Below are 24,725 nucleotides of genomic sequence, written 5' to 3'. Positions count from 1 at the left end.
TTACGAAAATTGTGCACTGTATTATAAGAAATGAAATAAAACTAACGATGATAACCTTACGACGAAAGTATCTGTACACAAGCATGCCTCTATCGACACGAATTAGTAAAATACTACTCACTTAGATTTTGATAGGGTCTGTGTTTAATTGGTATGCTGTGTCATACTCAAGAGGTATGCAAATGTGGCATTTCATAAATATAGTTACGTATTCCTAGAAACCCAAAATTCGCTTGTCAGCAGCGGAAAGAGGCGATACCTGTTGTGCAGCATTGTAAGTTTTTCAACATTGCACTATGAGCTGAAAGCATTTTCTTGCGATTTCCGTATTGATGTTTGATCTGACTGCTTGTAGCTCTTTCACAGAAGGGATAAAAACGTTTCAGTCAATGAGACTGGAACTGCGAACCGTAACAGACGCTGTTTCACATGTCAGCACGTTACCACAGAGCTGGCGAGGGGGTATGGGTCTCAGCTTCCTATTACGACGGCAATAGTAACTAGAACTCGTAAACCGCTATTTAAAGGTCGAGATTAGTTGCGATTTCCACCTGCAACGACTTTCTTGGGCTGAAAACCGTAAATTTTCAATCTTTTGTTACCCTTCAAGCTATAATAACTCAGATTATTCAATGGAAATGACAGGTAAAATCAAGTGAACTTTGAGGCTTAATTCCGTGCACACCAGGAAGTAACTCGTCGATCACAGAGTTGCCAAACATACGTTGCCTTGTTGCCAAATCTCAGTTACAGTACCAGCAGGAAGAAGACGAACCGATGTGATCCTACAGCGGTCTGGGAAGTGACCATAGCTGGTGTCTCCAAGTCGCGGCTGCTACGGCCTGGAATACGTAATGCGTCTGATTCGCTTTCTGTAACTAGGTTTAGGGACTGGAGCGTAGTTACTAATAATACTCAGAACTGACTGCAAACTGAGCATCATAAATCAGTAACTCTCATTGTTGTTTTTATATTTCTTTCGTAAGTGCACTCAAAACTAAGAAAGTCATTCACAGGCGTTTTCCTGCCTCGCCGATAGTCGAGCAGAACATACAAATAAAAATAAAAAAGAATGTGTGTGTGTGTGTGTGTGTGTGTGTGTGTGTGTGTGTGTGTGTGTGTGTGAGAGAGAGAGAGAGAGAGAGAGAGAGAGAGAAATAAAAAGCAATGAGAGAGTGTGTAAAAAATTGTTGTAAAGAAATTGAATCATGGTATTTAAAGAAATCTTTCATTAAAATGACACGTTCCACATCATTACGAAATGTCGTATTCATGATCTATGGAACAAGAGTTAATCTAATGTAATGTAATCTAATCTAATCACATCATATTGATTATTAGCCATGAAGAGTCATGAACTACCGAAAGTTTTGCCAATACCAGTAACCAAATCTAAACTTGAAAATAAAAGACGACAATTTTTGTAATAAACCGTGACTCCTATCAAGACCCTTTCATCCCTGTTATCTAACCACGAAAGATGTCTGATATACCTCCATTCTGAAGTAACAAAGTGTGCATGCATTTAAAGATGAAGTGCATGATGTGAAGTTCTGTGACGGAGATACGAACCCAACACGTAATCCGATTGTTAACTAAGAAAAATCAAATGTTACGTATCGGTTTTTCTTACGAGCCGCTAGGTGTCTGAATCTAAAATAAGGATACAAACTTTTGTGCCTAAGCGACAATCGAACTGCACACCTACCGCGCATCCACGAATATAGCTTAAGTATCAGTTGCTTACTCATGAACAGTAAGATGTGTGCGTGTTTGACCAGAAATAACGACACCTGTTGCGATTGTTGGCAACACATGAACAGACATTGAAATTGCGCGTTAATTTTCACTAGCAGGTGGGTGTGCACTTGATAAAGCTAGAAATGAAATTATGAATATTTTTGTACTGGATCAGGTTTCAGACCCACATACTTACCTTTGGAAGAGAGCTAGAGAAGATTGCAGTCTTGGGAACAGGAACGAAATGACTGAACTATACTGTTCCGAGAGATTCAGATCCTCGAAAGAGGAGATACGAATTCGAATCACAGTCCAGCACCAAATTTTTAAACGTCTCTAGTTCAATCAAGTACAAGTAAAATAAGAGCCCTGTCCCTTTAAATGGCTATCGGTTCATCAAATAAAATAAAATTTTCTAATGTAAGTAAGTTTACTGGCGACTTTATTTCTGTTTACCATGACTTCCGCTTTGTCATTTCCCAACGAAAACTGGCTCTGCTCAGTTGGTTATGAAGGAACGTGATGTTTGATGCGGATTCTGGATTATAACGTCTTTCTCTTGAGGTTACCAGAGGTAAAATAAATCTGTTTGTGCCTCTTAAAAGTAAATGCCTGAACCCACGCATTGCATCTGTGATAGCTCGTTCCACCAGACCATTGTGGCCACATTACCCAGCCCCAGGAGTGTGCTGTAACGGATGAAGTGCTTAGCTTACAAAATTAGTCACGGTGGAAAAAATGCGAGTCTATTAAATGGTCAAGTAGAAGCAAGCTTCTGACGCAGAGATTATGCTATTCTCATGTCAGCAGGATGTAAAGACTCTTCTAGGCATCATAGGCTGGATGTGAAGCCATTTTGATTTTTCACAAATTCAGCAAATTTCTTAGTTCGAGAAAATCCACTGTGAAGTGTGAAGTTGCCGGATAATTCGATTATTACTGTTATTATTAATATCATTTTATTCATACTGCTGCTGTAACACAAGTGCTTGAACATCATTTAGTATCTTTTGGTCACTATAGAAGTAGTTTCCCAAGAACAGGTTCTTTCCCTGTCTACGGAATCCTTTTCATGTTAATATCAAACACCAGCAATTACTCGTAGATTACATTAAAACTAAAGTAATTGACGAAGACGTTACTTGGTAACAAAAACGCACTGCCTTTCTTCATTTACTTTCGCCTAGAAGTGGCTATCGAGTACTGACAAATTGGTCGACATGACCTGTTTCAAGTAGTGTATGACAGACAGTGTTTTAGAAAATCTATTGTTTCCCTTTGCAATAAACAGAAGTATTTTCATTCTAAGCTGTCCAAGTACAAAATTTTCGCAATATTAGTGCACATTTAATATTCGCTTCTATAATGTATAAAAGTATTTCACAGTCGCAAAACTCGCATCCGAAACGTTGACCTTACACTTAGTCGCTGACCATAAATTCTAGCTCAGAGTGACACCAGTTTAAATAACCTAAGGTAGCGAAGACTGTTTGCCAGTGCTCTTTCTCACCGGAAAATACGCAATTGACTCATTTGGCTCCATAAGTACACTGTAACAGTAATTTCTGTGTGAAATTTGTCAATAAGCTTTCGCCTTCCAACCGGCAAAATACGGAAGAGTACAGCCGGTAAACAAATCACAAATCACGATTTAGTGCCGATAAGACGATTTCTTTAAACATTGTCGAAGCTGAGGGAATTTATTTTCTGCTTAAATCGTCTTAAGCAGCAACGTTCACAGATATCTCAAATAGGAAAAAGCTGAATATCCAGGTACGAAGGTTGTAAAACAAACTTCCCACAGTTTGTGTCAGGTTGATCTTTTCGTCTGATAACACTGCTTAAGTATTTTGTCTAAGAGGTATCACAAGTAGTATCCCTGTAGCTGTGGGAATCATTGGTTGAAAACGAGTTTAACACCAATGGGTACAGTGCTGCTATATTTTCAAAATTATTATCAACTTAAGTCTGAGTTCATCCACAAACTGAGGCGTATTTATAATATTGAAGCTAGACTGTGTATCCTTGTCTTTCTTGAGTGGTCACTGGAAGGCGTTTACACACACGTATACAATACTATGAATACTTCGAACGCTATGGTTAACGTTGCTCTCATAAACTACTTTTTTTTAAAATTCTTCTGGGTCTTAAGCGAGCAATATGTGTTGTAGATACAGTCTCAGACCAAAAACTTGACCGCCGAGTCGTTCACGTAAGGTGGACAATACAGTCATGCTCCTCTCAGAATTCTATGTCTGGCAATATGCTCGATCTAGCAACATGTAGACTGCGGCACTTCCCAGAGGAAGTCTTGACACCAGTCTTAGTACATTACTCTAGACTACGACCGTAGTCTTGAGGTTAAACGCGAGACCAGCTAATATGATATTGTAGATTCGCTTGAATTACACTCATAGCTTCAGCACCGAGAGGAAAGGGGCGATAAAAATTCTGTCGATATGTGCTTTCGGTCGCCAGACGTCATATTAGCTGGTCTCGCGTTTTACCTCAAGACTACGGTCGTGTTCCATCAGCGGTACGAATAAAATGATATTAATAATAACAGTAATAATCGAATTATCCGGCAACTTCACACTTCACAGTGGATTTTCTCGAACTAAGAAATTTGCTGGATTTGTGAAAAATCAAAATGGCTTCACATCCAGCCTATGATGCCTAGAAGAGTCTTTACATCCTGCTGACATGAGAATAGCATAATCTCTGCGTCAGAAGCTTGCTTCTACTTGACCATTTAATAGACTCGCATTTTTTCCACCGTGACTAATTTTGTAAGCTAAGCACATCATCCGTTACAGCACACTCCTGGGGCTGGGTAATGTGGCCACAATGGTCTGGTGGAACGAGCTATCACAGGTGCAATGCGTGGGTTCAGGCATTTACTTTTAAGAGGCACAAACAGATTTATTTTACCTCTGGTAACCTCAAGAGAAAGACGTTATAATCCAGAATCCGCATTAAACATCACGTTCCTTCATAACCAACTGAGCAGAGCCAGTTTTCGTTGGGAAATGACAAAGCGGAAGTCATGGTAAACAGAAATACAGTCGCCAGTAAACTTACTTACATTAGAAAATTTTATTTTATTTGATGAACCGATAGCCATTTAAAGGGACAGGGCTCTTATTTTACTTGTATTTGATTGAACTAGAGACGTTTAAAAATTTGGTGCTGGACTGTGATTCGAATTCGTATCTCCTCTTTCGAGGATCTGAATCTCTCGGAACAGTATAGTTCAGTCATTTCGTTCCTGTTCCCAAGACTGCAATCTTCTCTAGCTCTCTTCCAAAGGTAAGTATGTGGGTCTGAAACCTGATCCAGTACAAAAATATTCATAATTTCATTTCTAGCTTTATCAAGTGCACACCCACCTGCTAGTGAAAATTAACGCGCAATTTCAATGTCTGTTCATGTGTTGCCAACAATCGCAACAGGTGTCGTTATTTCTGGTCAAACACGCACACATCTTACTGTTCATGAGTAAGCAACTGATACTTAAGCTATATTCGTGGATGCGCGGTAGGTGTGCAGTTCGATTGTCGCTTAGGCACAAAAGTTTGTATCCTTATTTTAGATTCAGACACCTAGCGGCTCGTAAGAAAAACCGATACGTAACATTTGATTTTTCTTAGTTAACAATCGGATTACGTGTTGGGTTCGTATCTCCGTCACAGAACTTCACATCATGCACTTCATCTTTAAATGCATGCACACTTTGTTACTTCAGAATGGAGGTATATCAGACATCTTTCGTGGTTAGATAACAAGGATGAAAGGGTCTTGATAGGAGTCACGGTTTATTACAAAAATTGTCGTCTTTTATTTTCAAGTTTAGATTTGGTTACTGGTATTGGCAAAACTTTCGGTAGTTCATGACTCTTCATGGCTAATAATCAATATGATGTGATTAGATTAGATTACATTACATTAGATTAACTCTTGTTCCATAGATCATGAATACGACATTTCGTAATGATGTGGAACGTGTCATTTTAATGAAAGATTTCTTTAAATACCATGATTCAATTTCTTTACAACAATTTTTTACACACTCTCTCATTGCTTTTTATTTCTCTCTCTCTCTCTCTCTCTCTCTCTCTCACACACACACACACACACACACACACACACACACACACACACACACACACACACACACATTCTTTTTTATTTTTATTTGTATGTTCTGCTCGACTATCGGCGAGGCAGGAAAACGCCTGTGAATGACTTTCTTAGTTTTGAGTGCACTTACGAAAGAAATATAAAAACAACAATGAGAGTTACTGATTTATGATGCTCAGTTTGCAGTCAGTTCTGAGTATTATTAGTAACTACGCTCCAGTCCCTAAACCTAGTTACAGAAAGCGAATCAGACGCATTACGTATTCCAGGCCGTAGCAGCCGCGACTTGGAGACACCAGCTATGGTCACTTCCCAGACCGCTGTAGGATCACATCGGTTCGTCTTCTTCCTGCTGGTACTGTAACTGAGATTTGGCAACAAGGCAACGTATGTTTGGCAACTCTGTGATCGACGAGTTACTTCCTGGTGTGCACGGAATTAAGCCTCAAAGTTCACTTGATTTTACCTGTCATTTCCATTGAATAATCTGAGTTATTATAGCTTGAAGGGTAACAAAAGATTGAAAATTTACGGTTTTCAGCCCAAGAAAGTCGTTGCAGGTGGAAATCGCAACTAATCTCGACCTTTAAATAGCGGTTTACGAGTTCTAGTTACTATTGCCGTCGTAATAGGAAGCTGAGACCCATACCCCCTCGCCAGCTCTGTGGTAACGTGCTGACATGTGAAACAGCGTCTGTTACGGTTCGCAGTTCCAGTCTCATTGACTGAAACGTTTTTATCCCTTCTGTGAAAGAGCTACAAGCAGTCAGATCAAACATCAATACGGAAATCGCAAGAAAATGCTTTCAGCTCATAGTGCAATGTTGAAAAACTTACAATGCTGCACAACAGGTATCGCCTCTTTCCGCTGCTGACAAGCGAATTTTGGGTTTCTAGGAATACGTAACTATATTTATGAAATGCCACATTTGCATACCTCTTGAGTATGACACAGCATACCAATTAAACACAGACCCTATCAAAATCTAAGTGAGTAGTATTTTACTAATTCGTGTCGATAGAGGCATGCTTGTGTACAGATACTTTCGTCGTAAGGTTATCATCGTTAGTTTTATTTCATTTCTTATAATACAGTGCACAATTTTCGTAAGGTTTCCTTTAGTGTTGTTAAAACAATAGTAAACATGAGAGAGAAATTAATCATCAACGATATATGCGAATTCTCTGATGTTACCTATGACAGTCTGACAATGCACATGCAGTTTATTGATTACATGCATGTAGAAAATTTGTTCTGAGTTAAAGCTGTCAATCAAAGTTTGAAGAAGAATAAAATATCACTACCACACGACGGCTAATGTAGAAAATACTTTTCTGACATATTATGGCACGATGCGCTCTCCCTGCACATCTTCGAGATGCATCTGCTGCCTGCTGTCTATTAAACCTGAATAGGACAAAAGTCACAGTAGTTAGTCCTTTTTCCACATGCGACTACTTTGGGTTGAGAAGTGAAGGGAATTTGTTCAAAGTTCCATTAGATTGATAACTTCAGCAGAGAGCAGAATTGCGTTTTAAAAAATGTAGCACTGAATGTATTCGAACTCGCGACATCTTATCTATGCTACAAGCTGACACGGAACTACAACAGCTCCAGAGCTCGGCAACTATTCCTTCAGAACTTTTGGATTCCACAGCACTGTGAGATTATGCATATGGCCATGTCTTGACTTCTGAGAGACAAACTGTTACAGCTTTTCTTTTGGACTGAACGACGTTTTCTAGTAACAGATAGCGCAATAGAATAGCTCAAGTGAAAAGGAACACTTCTTATTTAAACTTCTGCATCCTAAAATGTTGGCAGTTGTGTGTAGGTGGCAGTAACGTGATTTTATTTCTGTGATTACAAAATAGTCGAATGTATGCACTGGGTAGCCGAGGCAGCTAGTTCATGGTGATTCGGTCAACCAAGTAAATGAATTTACTGAACATGCTGCAAATTACTACAGGGAGCCTGTGTGTCAGAATTCTCATCCAGTGTCGCACAACTGCGTTACGATAGAAAAATGACTCGCAGAGAAGAGGATTTCGTGGTCTGTTGGACGGATGGTAGGTTGTTATACCTATGGTCTGGGTTCGATTCCCACTTCTGTCAATGATTTTAGATAGGGAGAGACAGATTCCATTCTCTCCTGGCTACACCAAGTGAAGGAGATATAATGGCTGCGTGGTCAGAAAATTCACATTAAAGATGATATTCCTTCTTTACCAAGTAGACGGTAGGTTGAACCACAATAAAGTCTGGAGTGGCGACATGTAGAAACTCTACCACCAGTAACCTTTCTTATACTAGTTATTTATTTCAAGTGACGACACAAACGCTATGTATGGTCACAGGACACTTATTCCATCTTTTATTTGAGCTTCTGTATGTCGATAAAATTGGTTCTGAACTGGGAATGCAACTCAGACCGCCCTTAACGCGGAATTTGATCCCTTCGTGGCAATACAGCTCGGCTACAATTTGTTGTTTGTTCAAAACTGCAGATTCCTCAACACCTTCACATATTATGCGTGAATGGGATCGAATCCTGGCCCGGCACTAAAGATTTAATTATGTATTATCAAGCTCTAGCATGAGAACACCTGTCTGCTGGTGGATAATAATTTTGATTTTTAATGTATTTTCATTCGCTGTCACACTAACGATATCTGACGTTTTTAACTCCCAGTGAGACACAGAACTATTTGCGAGATGACTGTAAGTTCAAGATGCTATTCTGAGCAGCTGGTGGAGAAAAATTCGGTAGCTGACGTCTCTTTGTGTGTAGTCAACAACGATATGTGTGGGGCTCTATTCCCAGTGAGCGCTGAACTCTTCGTCATATTATTTCAGTTCAAACATGCTCACATGTCACTGCTGGTGCAACAAACCCATATTTAACGTTAGTTTTCTCTAGAATATAACAGCGATAGGTGCCGGGTTGGAGTCCTGGGAAGGAAAAAATTAATTTTTCGTCTCGTCATTTCAGTTATAACATCTAGTTACTGCCGCGAAATTCCGATATGTCACATTTGACTGTGCTTCGATAGCAATCCGATTAGGTTCCGGGTTCGAATCCGTGTCCAACACACAGCTTTACCTCACGGCATTTCAAGTAAGTTACTTGTGAAGAAGCAATATTTAACATCTCTCGTAGTTCGTTAACAGGGACAATAGATGCTGGGTAGGAATTCGCGTCTGTTAAAAATGTTTGCGTTATGCAATTTAAAGTTGATATTTGCTAACTGATACTGTCTAAAATCGAGGTATATCACTCTCTGTATGCCTAATCAGGAATGACTGTTAGTTTCCGTCAGTCACGAAATCTTTGCTTAGTCTGCATGAGCTGGGTTTGAATCCATATGCAGAACATGACGGTTCGTCGTGTTATTTAATGTTCATACATATTCTCAACTAGCTGCTCGTGAATAACTTAAATTTTTAATGTCATTTTGTGTTAAATAGTTCAAATGGCTCTGAGCACCATGGGACTTAACTTCTAAGGTCATCAGTCCCCTAGAACTTAGAACTACTTAAACCTAACTAACCTAAGGACATCACACACATCCATGCCCGAGACAGGATTCGAACCTGCGACCGTAGCGGTCACGCGGTTCCAGACTGAAGCGCCTAGAACCGCACGGCCACATCGGCCGGCCCCCACCATCTGGTATCAATGCATTACCTTATAATCCATTATATATAATCATTTTCATAGTACACTTGATATTATAGATGAGTAGGACACAAGACAGGACATAGATAATGTCCGTTTGACGTCAACAGTGTGTAACATTTTACTTTTTTGAATAGGACAATGTTCCTCTCCAATAATTTTTAGATTAGTTACAATGAGCTTACGCTGCAAGAGAATTCGCTTGTATTTTTCAATATGTGGTCTGTTGTCGGTTTGAAGGCCTTCCATAACATCGGCAACGTAGTGCAACTCCACCGAGAGCTGTCTGGAGTAGGGTGGGGATAGCAATGTGAAAGTTGCGAGCTGTCGAAGACGATCTTCATATTCCTAATGCGATTAGGACATCGTATACTCTTGACGACGTTTAGCACCTGTGCGGTCAGTCACCCAATTTCAGAATTCAGTTTGAGTAATCCTGTTAAATTCCCAAAATATTGTCTTTTTATATTGATGAGTAATATGGATAGTCGTCACGTTCATGTGCCGTCTACAACGCAAATTTAATGTTACTATCCTAGGAACTAACCTGCAATACGTTTTGTATTTCATAATCGGAACTATCTGCATTAACCGTCATCAGAGCAATGTCAGGGAACAGAGTGCAGCAGTGCCTACTTGAGGACCTGCTTGAGTCGTGTTCTAAGGAAAGGGTAGTTGCTGGTTCACATTATATTACACTAGCGAGAAGTACCGACTTTTCCTTTTCTCTGCAAACATCCAGAACTAAATTCAGTAACTAAATGCTAAGAATATATTTTCATTGTGCCAACTCAAAGATCAATAGATATGGATATAGATATAGATTTTTATATTTAAAGCCATTCTCGTTCTGCGTTGGAATAAACATCATTCATTATTTGCTTGTTCTTGTTACGATTGTTATTGTCATTCTCTCACTCGCAAGAGTCTTATGCTGATGCTGTATGAATAAATTATGCCATTGGACACAAAGCGGTTTAGTTTTGAGACCTAACCCACGAGGGGGGAAGGCACAGTGGTCTGCTTCAGGAATTCCAAGCAATAAAACACAAAAAACAACCCAGGAAGGGTTCGAACAGCTACTTTCACGCAGAGACATGCATTTGGAATCTGTTCATCGTTACGGGGTCAAACAAGAGGGTAACATTACTGAAACAATGATCGGGCTACTTAGTATATAATAGAGCATACAGATTTCAAGGAGGAAACGTATGAAGACGCAGACTTCCTCGTTATCAATATGTGCGGCATATCTTTCGTGTTAACGAAAGTAAATTCCCGCTTTACCTCTTCTTACGTGTCAAATGAAATGAATGCCATGAGGAATAGAATATTTGTTGACTGCGTCTCTTCTTGCTTCCATCCTTACCAACATATTTCTTCATTCTCGTGGTAATCATGACAATCTATGTGCATGCTGCAAACGATTGCAAGTGGACAAATTCGACATCGAGGTGCAAAGCGTTTGGTATCTTACATTATATTCAATTCGAATAAGATTCCGGTGTATTTTTACTTCGTTTGTATTTTTAGATGATTATGAACGTTACGGAAATTTATCTCACATGCTTTATGTTGAATGAGAAACATTGAATGATCCGTTTTGCTTTCCCTACGTTGAAATGATATAATGTCGGCGTCAACAGCCTTCTTCCACGCCGGAAGCTGAAACTTGTATCATTCTGGATGAATGATAATTGAATGTCTCATATGTATACATAGCCCACAAGGCGACGTCAGAAACCACCAGGGGAGAACGCCACATAAAAACCACGGCAAGCATTTCGCTGAAGAGCTGCCTCGTCAGAGAGCCGAGAAATGGCAGCGTCGTAGCAAGTATTTGTCAACACTCTGATAGTGCATTTACTTCCGGGTGTAGGTCGGCGTTACCTCGCTAAATTCACTTAACATTCGTTTTCCACATCGAAGACTCGTACGATATAATCCACTGCAAGATGACACAATTAGAAAGTATATTTAATTTCTGGACTCCAAGAACGGCGTTCTTCACATAAGTAACACCTGTTTGTCTGTGCATTCGGGAGGACGATGGTGCAATCCCGCGCCCGGCCATCCTGATTTAGGTTTTCAATGATTTCCCTAAACCGCTTCAGGCAAATGCCGGGATGGTTCCTTAGGAAGGGCACGGCCGATTTCCTTCCCCATCCTTCCCTAATCCGAGCTTGTGATCCGTCTCTAATGACATCGTTGTCGACGGGACGTTAAAACAGTAATCTCCACCTCCTCTGTTTCTGTGTTTAAGGTTGCGTTTTGAGGCTCAGGCAACATCGCAGTGACTATAGTCCGCCTCTGGCCGCCAGTGTGTCGTTAGCTCAGAGGTTCCCTTGTGCGTTGCAGTGCTTGTACTATAAGTTCGAATCACGGTAGAAGCCGCTGACTAAAACATTTTATTTTCCATTTTAATTAATGGAGTTGCAAACTGCTAGTAAACATTTCTTATGCGAAATCTGAAGAATGCCTTTAAACATCAATCGTCGTCCGATTTCGACTTAGTAAATTAAGTTAATATAATGGATTTCTGCTTTGCAAATTCCAAGGTGCTTCACTGTAAAATTAGTCCTGAAAAGATTCAAACCGACTGTCAACGATATAAATTTGAGCTTTGTTCGTCATATAGGTCTAACATGTCAGAAGGTTGTTTATGAAGTGCACATGTTCATTAATATAGTTCACATCTTCTAAATTTTTGCAATAGCATTTAACTGTAGACGTTTTCTAACACCGGCGTTAGCAATTCCTTTCCGTTCTCTGAAACCTTCAAAACGACAAATTTATCTGGATTAAATCTGATGACCTTAACTATCACTTCCGATCAACAATAAATACTTCATGAACCCATACATGGAACTCCAAATGTGCAGTGTGCCTGCACTGCTACAGAGCATGCATTGCAAGGTATTCACACAGTTTATCGCATAGACTTACCATAAGGAATGAAACAAGAACTGTAATACATTTTACACCACAGACGCTCACTCTGGCTTGACGAAAACATCCAATCATTGACCAAAAGTTGCACAAATAATTAAGTTTGAAAGGAAAAGAAACGAGGTATGAAGCATTTATAAATTCATCGAATGTAGTGAGGTGGTTTAATTTCGTCCCAGTCTATAAAATTAATTTCGGGCCATACTCAGCTCTTGCCGATTACCCGCCTACTAATCAGGGCGTCTGTCTCCTATGCTTTTGAGCGTGAATGGAAATTGTAGAAATTTTCTGTGGAGCAACATTTAATAATAAAGCGTTTCAAATCATCAAAAGCGATGAGCGGTAGCAGGCGCTTTCGATAAAGAACGGGGGAGTGCAGCGCCGCTGCTGTCGCCACGGCCGCTGCCAGTAGCCAGCAAATGGATCCCGGAGCTTTGCCGCATACGGCGTCCAGAGGAGGACAGTCTGCAGGAAATCTGCCGCAAAATCGTTACTAGATAAAATTTTGATATCGGTGTGTCACAAAGCGAAATAGATTGAATCTGCGCTACCATTACATTCACGTCTTCAGCATTCAGACAGAAGAGGCTATAAAAAAATTTTATGCCAGCTGCTCTCGATCCACTGACATTATGAACAGAAACAACGCACGCTACCGCTAGACCACAGGCGTAATCAGCCTAGAGTCTCTCTATCTTGGGACAAGTTTTCCTCCAGGAAGTGCCGCAGTCTACAGTGTTGCCAGATTGTGCAGATAACCGGACTTAGAGAATTAGCGAGTTGGCCAGTTTCTTTGTCCCATGTCGCGATCGGCGCGGATTTAGCCTCTGAAGCGGCCGGCCGCCGGTCAAGTTTTATGTCAAAGAGTGTACATGGTGGACACAGGCTATTGCGACCGGCAGTACTGTTCCCCAGTTACCTGCAAATCGTGAAGAGCTGTCCCCTGCACGTGACACGAGCATGGATTAGCAGTCGGCGGGTAGTTTGCACCTCCGTGGACAGAAAGCTAGCGACCGCGTAAACAGCGGCGAACATTAGCATTTAAATTGGCGCTGGCGGGTGGAGGGAGGGGAAGGCTAGGAGCGCTGGTGCATGGAGACGAGACACTGCCTCAGAAATGGGCAGGGGAGCTGCACCCATTCCCCCTCCCCCGTACCAAAGAAAGACATTTTCGCAAACAGAACTTGCATCGCGAGCCCCGCCTCAGCACAGATACGCATTTTAACCTAGCATCTGAGTAGCGCCACAATACGTAACAGAGTTTGCTTAGTTGCAAGTGTAATCAAGGGTTATTTGTCATAAATTTTCAAATGGCTCTAAGCATTATGGGACTTATCAGTCCCGGAGACTTAGAACTACACTACTAGACATTAAAATTCCTACACCACAAAGATGACGTGTTACAGACGCGAAATTTAACAGACAGGAAGATGATGCTGTGATATGCAAATGATTAGCTTTTCAGAGAATTCACACAAGGTTGGCGCCGGTGGCGACACCTACAACGTGCTGACATGAGGAAAGTTTCCAACCGATTTCTCATACACGAACAGCAGATGACCAGCGTTGCCTGATGAAAAGTTGTTGTGATGCCTCGTGTAAGGAGGAGAAATCCGTAGCATAACGTTTCCGAATTTGATAAAGGTCGGATTGTAGCCCATCGCGATTGCGGTTTATTGTATCCCGACATTGCTGCTCGCGTTGATCGAGATCTAATGACTGTTAGCAGAATATGGAATCGGTGGGTTCAGGAGGGTAATACGGAACGCCGTGCTGGATCCCAACGGCCTCGTATCACTAGCAGTCGAGATGACAGGCATCTTATCCGCATGGATGTAACGGATCGTGCAGCCACGTCTCGATCCCTGAGTCAGCAGATGGGGACGTTTGCAAGACAACAACCATTTGCACGAACAGTTCGACGACGTTTGCAGCAGCATGGACTATCAGATCGGAGACCGTGGCTGCGATCACCCTTGACGCTGCATCACAGACAGGAGCGCCTGCGATGGTGTACTCAACGACGAACCTGGGTTCACGAATGGCAAAACGTCATTTTTTCGGGTGAATCCAGGTTCTGTTTACAGCATCATGATGGTCGCAACCGTGTTTGGCGACATTGCGGTGAACGCACATTGGAAGTGTGTATTCGTCATCGCCATACTGGCCTATCACCCGGCATGATGGTATGGGGTGCCACTGGCCACACGTCACGGTCGCCTCTTGTTCGCACTGAGGACACTTTGAACAGTGGACGTTACATTTCAGATGTCTTACGACCCGTGGCTCTACCCTTTATTCGAGCCCTGCGAAATCCTACATTTCAGCAGGATAATGCATGACCGCATGTTGCAGGTCCTGTACGGGCCTTTCTGGATACAGAAAATGTTTGACTACTGCGCTGGCCAGCACATTCTCCAGATCTCTCACCAACTGAAAACGTCTGGTCCATGGTGGCCGACCAACTGGCTCGTCACAATACTCCAGTCTTGATGAACTGTGGTATCGTGTTGAAGCTGCATGGGCAGCTGTACCTGTACACGCCATCCAAGCTGTGTTTGACTCAATGCCCAGGCATACGAAGGCCGTTATTACCACCAGAGGTGGTTGTTCTGGGTACGGATTTCTCAGGATCTATGCACCCAAATGGAGTGAAAATGTAATCACATGTCAGTTCTAGTATAATATATTTGTCCAATGAATACCCGTTTATCATCTGCATTTCTTCTTGGTGTAGTGTACTTAAACCTAGCTAACCTAAGGACATCACACACATCCATGCCCGAGGCAGGATTCGAACCTGCGACCGTAGCAGTCACGCGGTTCCGGACTGAAGCGCCTAGAACCGCTCGCCCACCCGAACGGGTTCGAATCTAAGAAGGGCGGCAATTATCACGAGGCAATGTGCGTCGATACGTTCGAGAATTGGTTTCAAGACAGTCTTCCTCGGCTTCACAAAAACGCAGTTATTGTTCTTGATAAGGCGTCGTATAATTATCGTCGAAAAGAAAAAGTTCATAATGCGAATCCGACTAAGACAGATATACAGGGTGAGTCAACTAACACTACCGCTGCATATATTTCGTAAACCACATCAAATACTGACGAATCGATTCCACAGACGGAACGTGAGGAGAGGGGCTAGTGTAATTGGTTAATACAAACCATAAAAAAATGCACGGAAGTATGTTTTTTTAACACAAACCTACGTTTTTTAAATGGAACCCCATTAGTTTTGTTAGCACATCTGAACATATAAACAAATACGTAATCAGCGCCGTTTGTTGCATTGTAAAATGTTAATTACATCCGGAGATATTGTAACCTAAAGTTGACGCTTGAGTAGCACTCCTCCGCTGTTCGATCGTGTGTATCGGAGAGCACCGAATTACGTAGGGATCCAAAGCGAACGGTGATGGACCTTAGGTACAGAAGAGACTGGAACAGCACATTACGTCCACATGCTAACACCTTTTCATTGGTCTTTTTCACTGACGCACATGTATATTACCATAGGACGTGGAGAACGCATAAATTGGCCAGCCCGTTCTCCTGATCTTACACCTCTGGACTTCTTTATGTGAAGTACGTTAAAGGAGAATGTGTACCGTGATGTGCTTACAACCCCAGAGGATATGAAACAACGCACTGTAGCAGCCTGCGGCGACATTACACCAGATGTACTGCGGCGTGTACGACGTTCATTACGCCACAGATTGCAATTGTGTGCAGCAAATGATGGCCACCACATTGAACATCTATTGGCCTGACATGTCGGGACACACTCCGTTCCACACCGTAATTGAAAAGGGAAACCACGTGTGTACGTGTACCTCACCCCTCATGGTAATGTACATGTGCGTCAGTGAAAACGACGAATAAAAAAGTGTTAGCATGTGGACGTAATGTGCTGTTCCAGTCTCTTCTGTACCTAAGGTCCATCACCGTTCCCTTTGGATCCCTACGTAATTCGGTGCTCTCCAATACACACCATCGAACAGCGGAGGAGTGCTACTCAAGCGTCAACTTTAGGTTACAATATCTCCGGATGTAATTAACATTTTACAATGCAACAAACGGCACTGATTACGAATTTGTTTATATGTTCAGATGTGCTAACAAAACTTAGGGGGTTCCATTTAAAAAAACGTAGGTTTGTGTTAAAAGACATACTTCCGTGCATTTTTTTATGGTTTGTATTAACCAATTACACTAGCCCCTCTCCTCACGTTCCGTCTGTGGAATCGGTTCGTCAGTATTTGATGTGGTTTACGAAATATATGCAGCGGTAGTGTTAGGTGACTCACCCTGTATAAGAATGGCAATAATCTAAAAATATCGCTTTTGAAGATGCAGTTTTGAAGAATGAACTACTAGAAACCATCACAAAAAAAGTAACGCACCACGATTACACAGTAGATGAAAATGCTGAGGTTGCAGGGGAAAGTGTTCTTCGAATTCTACATCTACATAGATACTCCGCACGCCACCATATGGCGCGTGGCCGAGAGTACCCTGTACCGCTACTACTCATTTGCCTTCCTTCTCAACTCGCAGACAGAGCGAGGGAAGTACGGCTGCCTGTATGCCTCCGTGAGAGTCCTAATTTATCGTATCTTATCTTCGTGATCCTTACGCTCAGTGTATGTTGGCGGCATTAGAATCAGTCGGCAGTCAGCTTCAAACGCCCGTCTTCTGAATTCCTCTGTATCACTGCGAATTGAATGCCATTGAGTTAGTTATGGCCAGGATCAGAGGCTAAGCTGCAGCAAAAAAACGGAACACACAAAATGTCTGAAGGTAAAGGACTATTAGAACAAGCAATAAGACAGCGACTGCACAAAAGTGGAACAAATGCGACCTCCACATGATGGAATAAGTTTAAACTCAAATGTGGAAATTAAATTGCATTACAGAGGGGGGAGAAGAACGTTTTACTATGAACGTCAACGAAGTGATTTCAACTTCGATATACTGATCTCAGTTTTACCGTTCCTTTGACATTATTATAACTGGTAGGGTTATTAATATCACCTGTGTTTGGATCTACTGTGCCGTCAGTCGGTTCTTTACGCTTCCTTTCACTGCATTGTAGCCCAAGTTCGTCACTGGTTTTCTCACAAGTAATGCACGCTTCTTTGACGTCAACCCGCCGGATAACTACAGAGCGTGCACGAAGGACTTGAGACACCCGTGCTTTCGCTGGAATAGCCGATTGTCGGTCACACAAAACTGTTTATGTTTCGTTCCAGCTCTCGGTGAACGAACTATTAGTTATACCTAAGAGGTGCATTCAAGTTCTAAGGCCTCTGGTTTTTTTTCTAATTAACTACTCACCCGAAATCGATGAAACTGGCGTTACTTCTCGACGTAGTCGCCCTGCAGACGTACACATTTTTCAGAACGCTGACGCCATGATTCCATGGCAGCGGCGATGGCTTCTTTAGGAGTCTGTTTTGACCACTGGAAAATCGCTGAGGCAATAGCAGCACTGCTGGTGAATGTGCGGCCACGGAGAGTGTCTTTCATTGTTGGAAAAAGCCAAAAGTCACTAGGAGCCAGGTCAGGTGAGTAGGGAGCATGAGGAATCACTTCAAAGTTGTTATCACGAAGAAACTGTTGCATAACGTTAGCTCGATGTGCGGGTGCGTTGTCTTTGTGAAACAGCACACGCGCAGCCCTTCCCGGACGTTTTTGTTGCAGTGCAGGAAGGAATTTGTTCTTCAAAACATTTTCGTAGGAAGCACCTGTTACCGTAATGCCCTTTGGAACGCAATGGGTAAGGATTACGCCCTCGCTGTCCCACAACATGGACACCATCATTTTTTCAGCACTGGCGGTTACCCGAAATTTTTTTGGTGGCGGTGAATCTGTGTGCTTCCATTGAGGTGACTGGCGCTTTGTTTCTGGACTGAAAAATGGCATCCACGTCTCATCCATTGTCACAACCGACGAAAAGAAAGTCCCATTCATGCTGTCGTTGCGCGTCAACATTGCTTGGCAACATGCCACACGGGCAGCCGTGTGGTCGTCCGTCAGCATTCGTGGCACCCACTGGATGACACTTTTCGCATTTTCAGGTCGTCATGCAGGATTGTGTGCACAGAACCCACAGAAATGCCAACTCTGGAGGCGATCTGTTCAACAGTCATTCGGCGATTCACCAAAACAATTCTCTCCACTTTCTCGATCATGTCGTCAGACCGGCTTGTGCGAGCCCGAGGTTGTTTCGGTTTGTTGTCACACTATGTTCTGCCTTCATTAAGCTGTCGCACCCACGAACGCACTTTCGACACATCCGTAACTCCATCACCACATGTCTCCTTCAACTGTCGATGAATTTCAATTGCTTTCACACCACGCAAATTCAGAAAACGAATGATTGCACGCTGTTCAAGTAAGGAAAACGCCGCGATTTTAAGTATTGAAAACAGTTCTCATTCTCGCCGCTGGCGGTAAAATTCCATCTGCCGTACGGCGCTGCCATCTCTGGGACGTAGTGACAATGAACGCGGCCTCATTTTAAAACAATGCGCATGTTTATATCTCTTTCCAGTCAGGAGAAAAAAATCGGAGGCCTTAGAACTTGAATGCACCTCGTATTACCGTACATGCCCTCTCTTGTAAACATGGCCTCGTCTATAACCAGCACGAAAGCAGAGAAATTGTTGTTTTTGCACACTGGGCCGGCCGTTGTGGCCGAGCGGTTCTAGGCGCTTCAGTCCGGAACCGCGCTGCTGCTACGGTCGCAGGTTCGAATCCTGCCTCAGGCATGGATGTGAGTGATGTCCTTAGGTCAGTTAGGTTTAAGTAGTTCTAAGTCTAGGGGACTGATGACCTCAGATGTTAAGTCCTATAGTGCTAAGAGGCACTTGCACATTGTATAAAACAATTTTAAAACTTCACTCGACGGAGAAGTCAAGGGGTAGCAACGACCACACCTCCTGTGTAAGGCACAGATTCGGTTGTTCTCAGGCAAGATTTTCAGAACAGTTCAGGTTCAAATGGGTCTGAGCATTTTGGGACTCAACATCTGAGGTCATCGGTCCCCTAGTACTTAGAACTAGTTAAACCTAACTAACCTAAGGACACCATACACGTCCATGCCCGAGGCAGGATTCGAACCTGCGACCGTAGCGGTCGCGCGGTTCCAGACTGAAGCGCCTAGAACCGCTCGGCCACAGCGGCCCACAGTTACGCGGCTCGTGCGAGTCCCAACTACTGGTGTTAGGACTGTCACTTATCGCGTGCGACTTATTCTCTTTCATATCGGGTGTTTGGCATACATCATAAGGCCAGCACCTTTCCTTCTAATACGGACGGATCCGGTTTATCGTCGTGCTTGACTATGTACAGATTCAAAAGAACTGTGATGTGGTTGCCTCGTTGTGGGAACAGCTCGGCAGAGCATCGATGTACCGCTCTTCCAGTGTATTCGGTGATGCTATAAACAAGGTACATATCGGTCAACTCTTCATCACTAACCACACAGCTGTGCATCAGCCGGAAAAAATAAACCAGCGACAGAACCGAGCAGTACTGAACGCTAGCCTGAGGGTACGGCAAAGTGGCCGTAACTGCTATCAACAGCAAGTACTACCTTATCGCAATATTATTGCACTTGACATCCCGTGCCCGTTACGGAAACACGCGGCGACGTCAGAGTAAACAATAACGAAATCAATTTTTTCGGCTAATGTATACACTGTGGGAATCGGAACAGATTCACGAGCAAGTTTCCTGACCGTTAAAATAGCAGTGCACGCCCTGACGGGCTTCCAGCACACAGGTAAACACACGAGCCAACCGAAGAATCCTCACTCTCAGGTGCAATAATATTCGAGTCGCCAATTACCGCCAGTTAATGGAACAACTATGTTTACAAACAAGACATACAGCGCATACCGTCGGCATTCGCCGAGTTGTCCAGATAATTTCAGTACAATAAAAATGCAAAGATAAATGGCAACAAGAAAACAAAAGAAATTGCAGTTACTGATAGCAGGTCACCGGAGACCATAGGTCCCTTGAACCGACATACTCAAAAATCATCCTTGGACAGTCCGTAATGAGATTTTCAATCTGCAGCGCAGTGTGCGCTGATATGAAACTTCCTGGCAGATTAAAACTGTGTGCCGGACCGAGACTCGAACTCAGGACCTTTGCCTTCCGCGGGCAAGTGCTCTACCAACTGAGCTTCCCAAGCACGACTCACGACCCGTCCTCACAGCTTTACTTCTGCCAGTACCTCGTCTCCTACCTTCCAAACTTTACAGAAGATCTCCTGCGAAACTTGCAGAACTAGCACTCCTGACAGAAAGGATACTGCGGAGATATGGCTTAGCCACAGCCTGGGGGATGTTTCCAGAATGAGATTTTCACTCTGCAGCGGAGTGTTCGCTGATATGAAACTTCCTGGCAGATTAAAACTGTGTGCCAAACCGAGACTCGAACTCGGGACCTTTGCCTTTCGCGGGCAAGTGCTCTACCAACTGAGCTACCCAAGCACGACTCACGCCCCGTCGTGGCAGAAGTAAAGCTGTGAGGACGGGGCGTGAGTCATGCTTGGGTAGCTCAGTTGGTAGAGCACTTGCCCTCGAAAGGCAAAGGTCCTGAGTTCGAGTCTCGGTCCGGCACACAGTTTTAATCTGCCAGTAAGTTTCATCCTTGGACAATATCCGAAATTTTGTTGGTGGATTCTGGGTTCGCTCTGTAGTGTTGCAACCCACTGTACAATAGGTAGTGGAATGCTTTTTTTAGCAGTCAAACAGTGTGGGACCCATCTCGGAGAAATTTTAATTTTCTTCAAATCATTTGTCAGCATACGGAGTACTGATGTTGGGGAAATTCTCGTGGCTTCAGAGTGTTTCTCACAAGTCACACTGCGATCTTATTCAAGAGCATCTGTCACAAGTTTGACACTTCGTTCAACTGTTTCTTGCCTTCCAGGTCCAGGATTATCGTCTATGCTCATACGACACCACGAAAATGATTAACCCAACTTGAAACTGTACTACGGTCCACTGGAAACTCATCACAAACTTCACTTAACGCACTGTGTATTTCTGACGAGTTTTTGCCGCGTAAAGTTTCAGTCTTGACGTAGGACATCTGCTCTTCAAGTCACTGCACCCGAGACCCCTACACACCCCTTCTTCCTGAAGCTCACAACTATATCTGACAATTTTCATTTGTTGCATCAAATAATACACAGTAATACCAACCGGCGCATTATTTATGAAAGTTCTCGTATATCGCAAGGCCAAATATGACATCGTTTTTCGAGGTGTTTGCGCATCGTGCAACTTAGGCGGAACCGTGGAGCCAGCCCTGTATTCATCTAAGTGGATGTGAAGAACTGTCTAAAACCGGCTTTCAAGCTAACTGGCACACCAATCCTAATCGTCAATCAGCGAGACGGATTCGTTCCGGGGCCGGCGCGCCTCCCGTTTCCCGGAAACGGGCGCTTTAACGCACACGGCAATCCGGTCAAGAAAGTGGAAGATCATGTTACTGCTAAATAGCTATACGATGCGACGTGCTCCTGCTATTCGCTAATAACTTAGCAAACGGACACCATCTGAGTCTGTTCGTTAAAGGCAGTCTCTTGCACCTACCCACATTCATTTTACGGAGCGGAAATTTTCTCAAAGTTTTCTTACATTTTCTTACTATCACTCAACGGCGGTATTCTCCTGTAGATAAGAACATTATCAGCGAAAAGGTTGATAGTGCTGGCAAAATTAACCGATTAACCGTTAATGTTTATTGGGAATGACTCAAAAATGACTAAGCATTATGAGACTTAACTTCTGAGGTCATCAGTCCCCTAGAACTTAGAACTACTTAAACCTAACAAAGCTAAGGACATCACACACATCCATGCCCGAGGCAGGATTGCTTTCGATCGTATTAGAAGATTCGTAGTTAAGTATAATGTGTGGAATGCCTTTCGGAAATGTAGGAGGGCGCGATCTACCCCATCCACCCGGGTCTACTGTTGGCAAGATACCGTGTCCAAATAAACTGAACTGGGTTTCACAAGAGTGTCCTTTCGAACTACATGAATACATTATTGAAATTTTACCGGCGTGAGGAGTATTTCGTGAAGTTTCAGGGTTGCAGTCGGATGACGTCGACTTCTTACCGCGATAATTCTGCTAACAACTATTCAGCCATCAGGTGAGGGTTTTGCACTGGAGATTGCAGGGTCACATCGCTTACTAAACACTGGCGAAGAGACGCAAGCGTAAAGGAAGCTGTTACATGAGCGATCGTCTATGATGCGCAGGAGCACGCGTACTGGTGATACTGCATTTGCGCTTCCTGTCGCAATGGCGCTCACGCAGTTAAAATTTATGACGTATTAATAATATTAACTGTCGCTAGACATGTCATTAGTCATAAAATGTATTCTTCCTGAAGACAAAGAAATCATGGGTCCCACGGGTTATCCAGTCGAAAGCCACCGTTTGATAAGCTCTTCCACCAAATGTATTTCCACCGGTTCCTTAATAACCGAATCCGATAAGGATCTCGTCGAAGCCGCGATTACCGTGACAAAACAATCCACAGAATGTTCTGCGGAGATAAAATGCTTGGCTGCGGCTGACTTACTGTGCTGCGAAATACAGATCTTGGGATTATGTTCAACGTACCTTTCACGCACTGTGCCTAATGTCTGACCGATGTAGGCGTTGCTACACTGGCAAGGTATTCAGTAAATTCCAGTACTCCGTAATCGCAGATTGTCTTTTACCGAACTGAGTAGAGCACAAGCCTTTGTAGGTGGTCGGAAGATTACTCTGATATCATGTTTCCTTAGGACTGCCTAATTTCAAAGCAATACTGCCGACATATGGATGAACGTCCTCGATTTGAACAACTCCTCCTCTTAATCGTGTGGGAGATCACCCTGCTGCTTCCTTAAGGCTGTGGTGATCTGACGTGGGGAATATCCATTACCTTCCAGCTATTTCAAGCTCGACAGAGGTCGCTCATGTAGCGGGCGCCTCTGCGCATACATCTCCGTGCCACTGTCTGGTATAAAGCAAGCGATGTGAACTGTTGTTGGTGTGGTCTTCAGTCCTGAGACTGGTTTGATGCAGCTCTCCATGCTACTCTATCCTGTGCAAGCTTCTTCATCTCCCAGTACTTACTGCAAGCCGGCCGGTGTGGCCGTGCGGTTAAAGGCGCTTCAGTCTGGAACCGCGTGACCGCTACGGTCGCAGGTTCGAATCCTGCCTCGGGCATGGATGTGTGTGAAGTCCTTAGGTTAGTTAGGTTTAATTAGTTCTAAGTTCTAGGCGACTGATGACCTCAGAAGTTAAGTCGTATAGTGCTCAGAGCCATTTGAACCATTTGAACTTACTGCAACCTACATCCTTCTGAATCTGCTTAATGTATTCATCTCTTGGTCTCCCTATACGATTTTTACCCTCCACGCTGCCCTCCAATGCTAAATTTGTGATCCCTTGATGCCTCATGACATGCCCTAGCAACCGGTCCCTTCTTCTTATCAAGTTGTGCCACAAACTCCTCTTCTCCCCTATTGTATTCAATACCTCCCCATCTATTCTTCAGCATTCTTCTGTAGCACCACATTTCGAAAGCTTCTATTCTCTTCTTGTCCAAACTATTTATCGTCCATGTTTCACTTCCACACATGGCTACACTCCATACAAATACTTTCAGAAACGACTTCCTGACACTTAAATCTATACTCGATGTTAACAAATTTTGCTTCTTCAGAAACGCTTTCCTTGCCATTGCCAGTCTACATTTTATATCCTATCTACTTCGACCATCATCAGTTATTTTGCTCCCCAAATAGCAAAACTCCTTTACCACTTTAAGCGTCTCATTTCCTAATCTAATTGCCTCAGCATCACCCGATGTAATTAGACTACATTCCATTATCCTCGTTCTGCTTTTGTTCATGTTCATCTTATATCCTCCTTTCAAGACACTGTCCATTCCGTTCAACTGCTCTTGCAGGTCCTTTGCAGTCTCTGGCAGAATTACAATGTCATCGGCGAACCTCAAAGTTTTTATTTCTTCTCCATGGATTTTAATACCTACTCCGAATTTTTCTTTTGTTTCCTTTACTGCTTGCTCAATATACAGATTGAATAGCATCGGGGAGAGGCTACAACCCTGTCTCACTCCCTTCCCAACCACTGCTTCCCTTTCATGCCCCTCAACTCTTATAACTGC

General features: G+C 43.1%; 1 protein-coding gene and 1 non-coding gene across 3 annotated transcripts in view; one reads left to right on the top strand and one right to left on the bottom strand.

Moving 5' to 3' along the window:
* Positions 1–24,725, bottom strand: part of LOC126167629 (protein yippee-like 2) — a 685,352-nt gene that overhangs the window by 387,134 nt on the left and 273,493 nt on the right. The gene's annotated exons all lie outside the window — the stretch shown is intronic.
* Trnas-cga (transfer RNA serine (anticodon CGA)) lies at positions 21,072–21,146 on the top strand. The gene has a single exon. It is a non-coding gene; the product is annotated as a tRNA-Ser (tRNA).

Source organism: Schistocerca cancellata, chromosome 1 (assembly GCF_023864275.1).
Source record: "Schistocerca cancellata isolate TAMUIC-IGC-003103 chromosome 1, iqSchCanc2.1, whole genome shotgun sequence".
NCBI lineage: Eukaryota > Metazoa > Arthropoda > Insecta > Orthoptera > Acrididae > Schistocerca > Schistocerca cancellata.
This window is presented reverse-complemented; position numbering and strand designations above follow the sequence as displayed.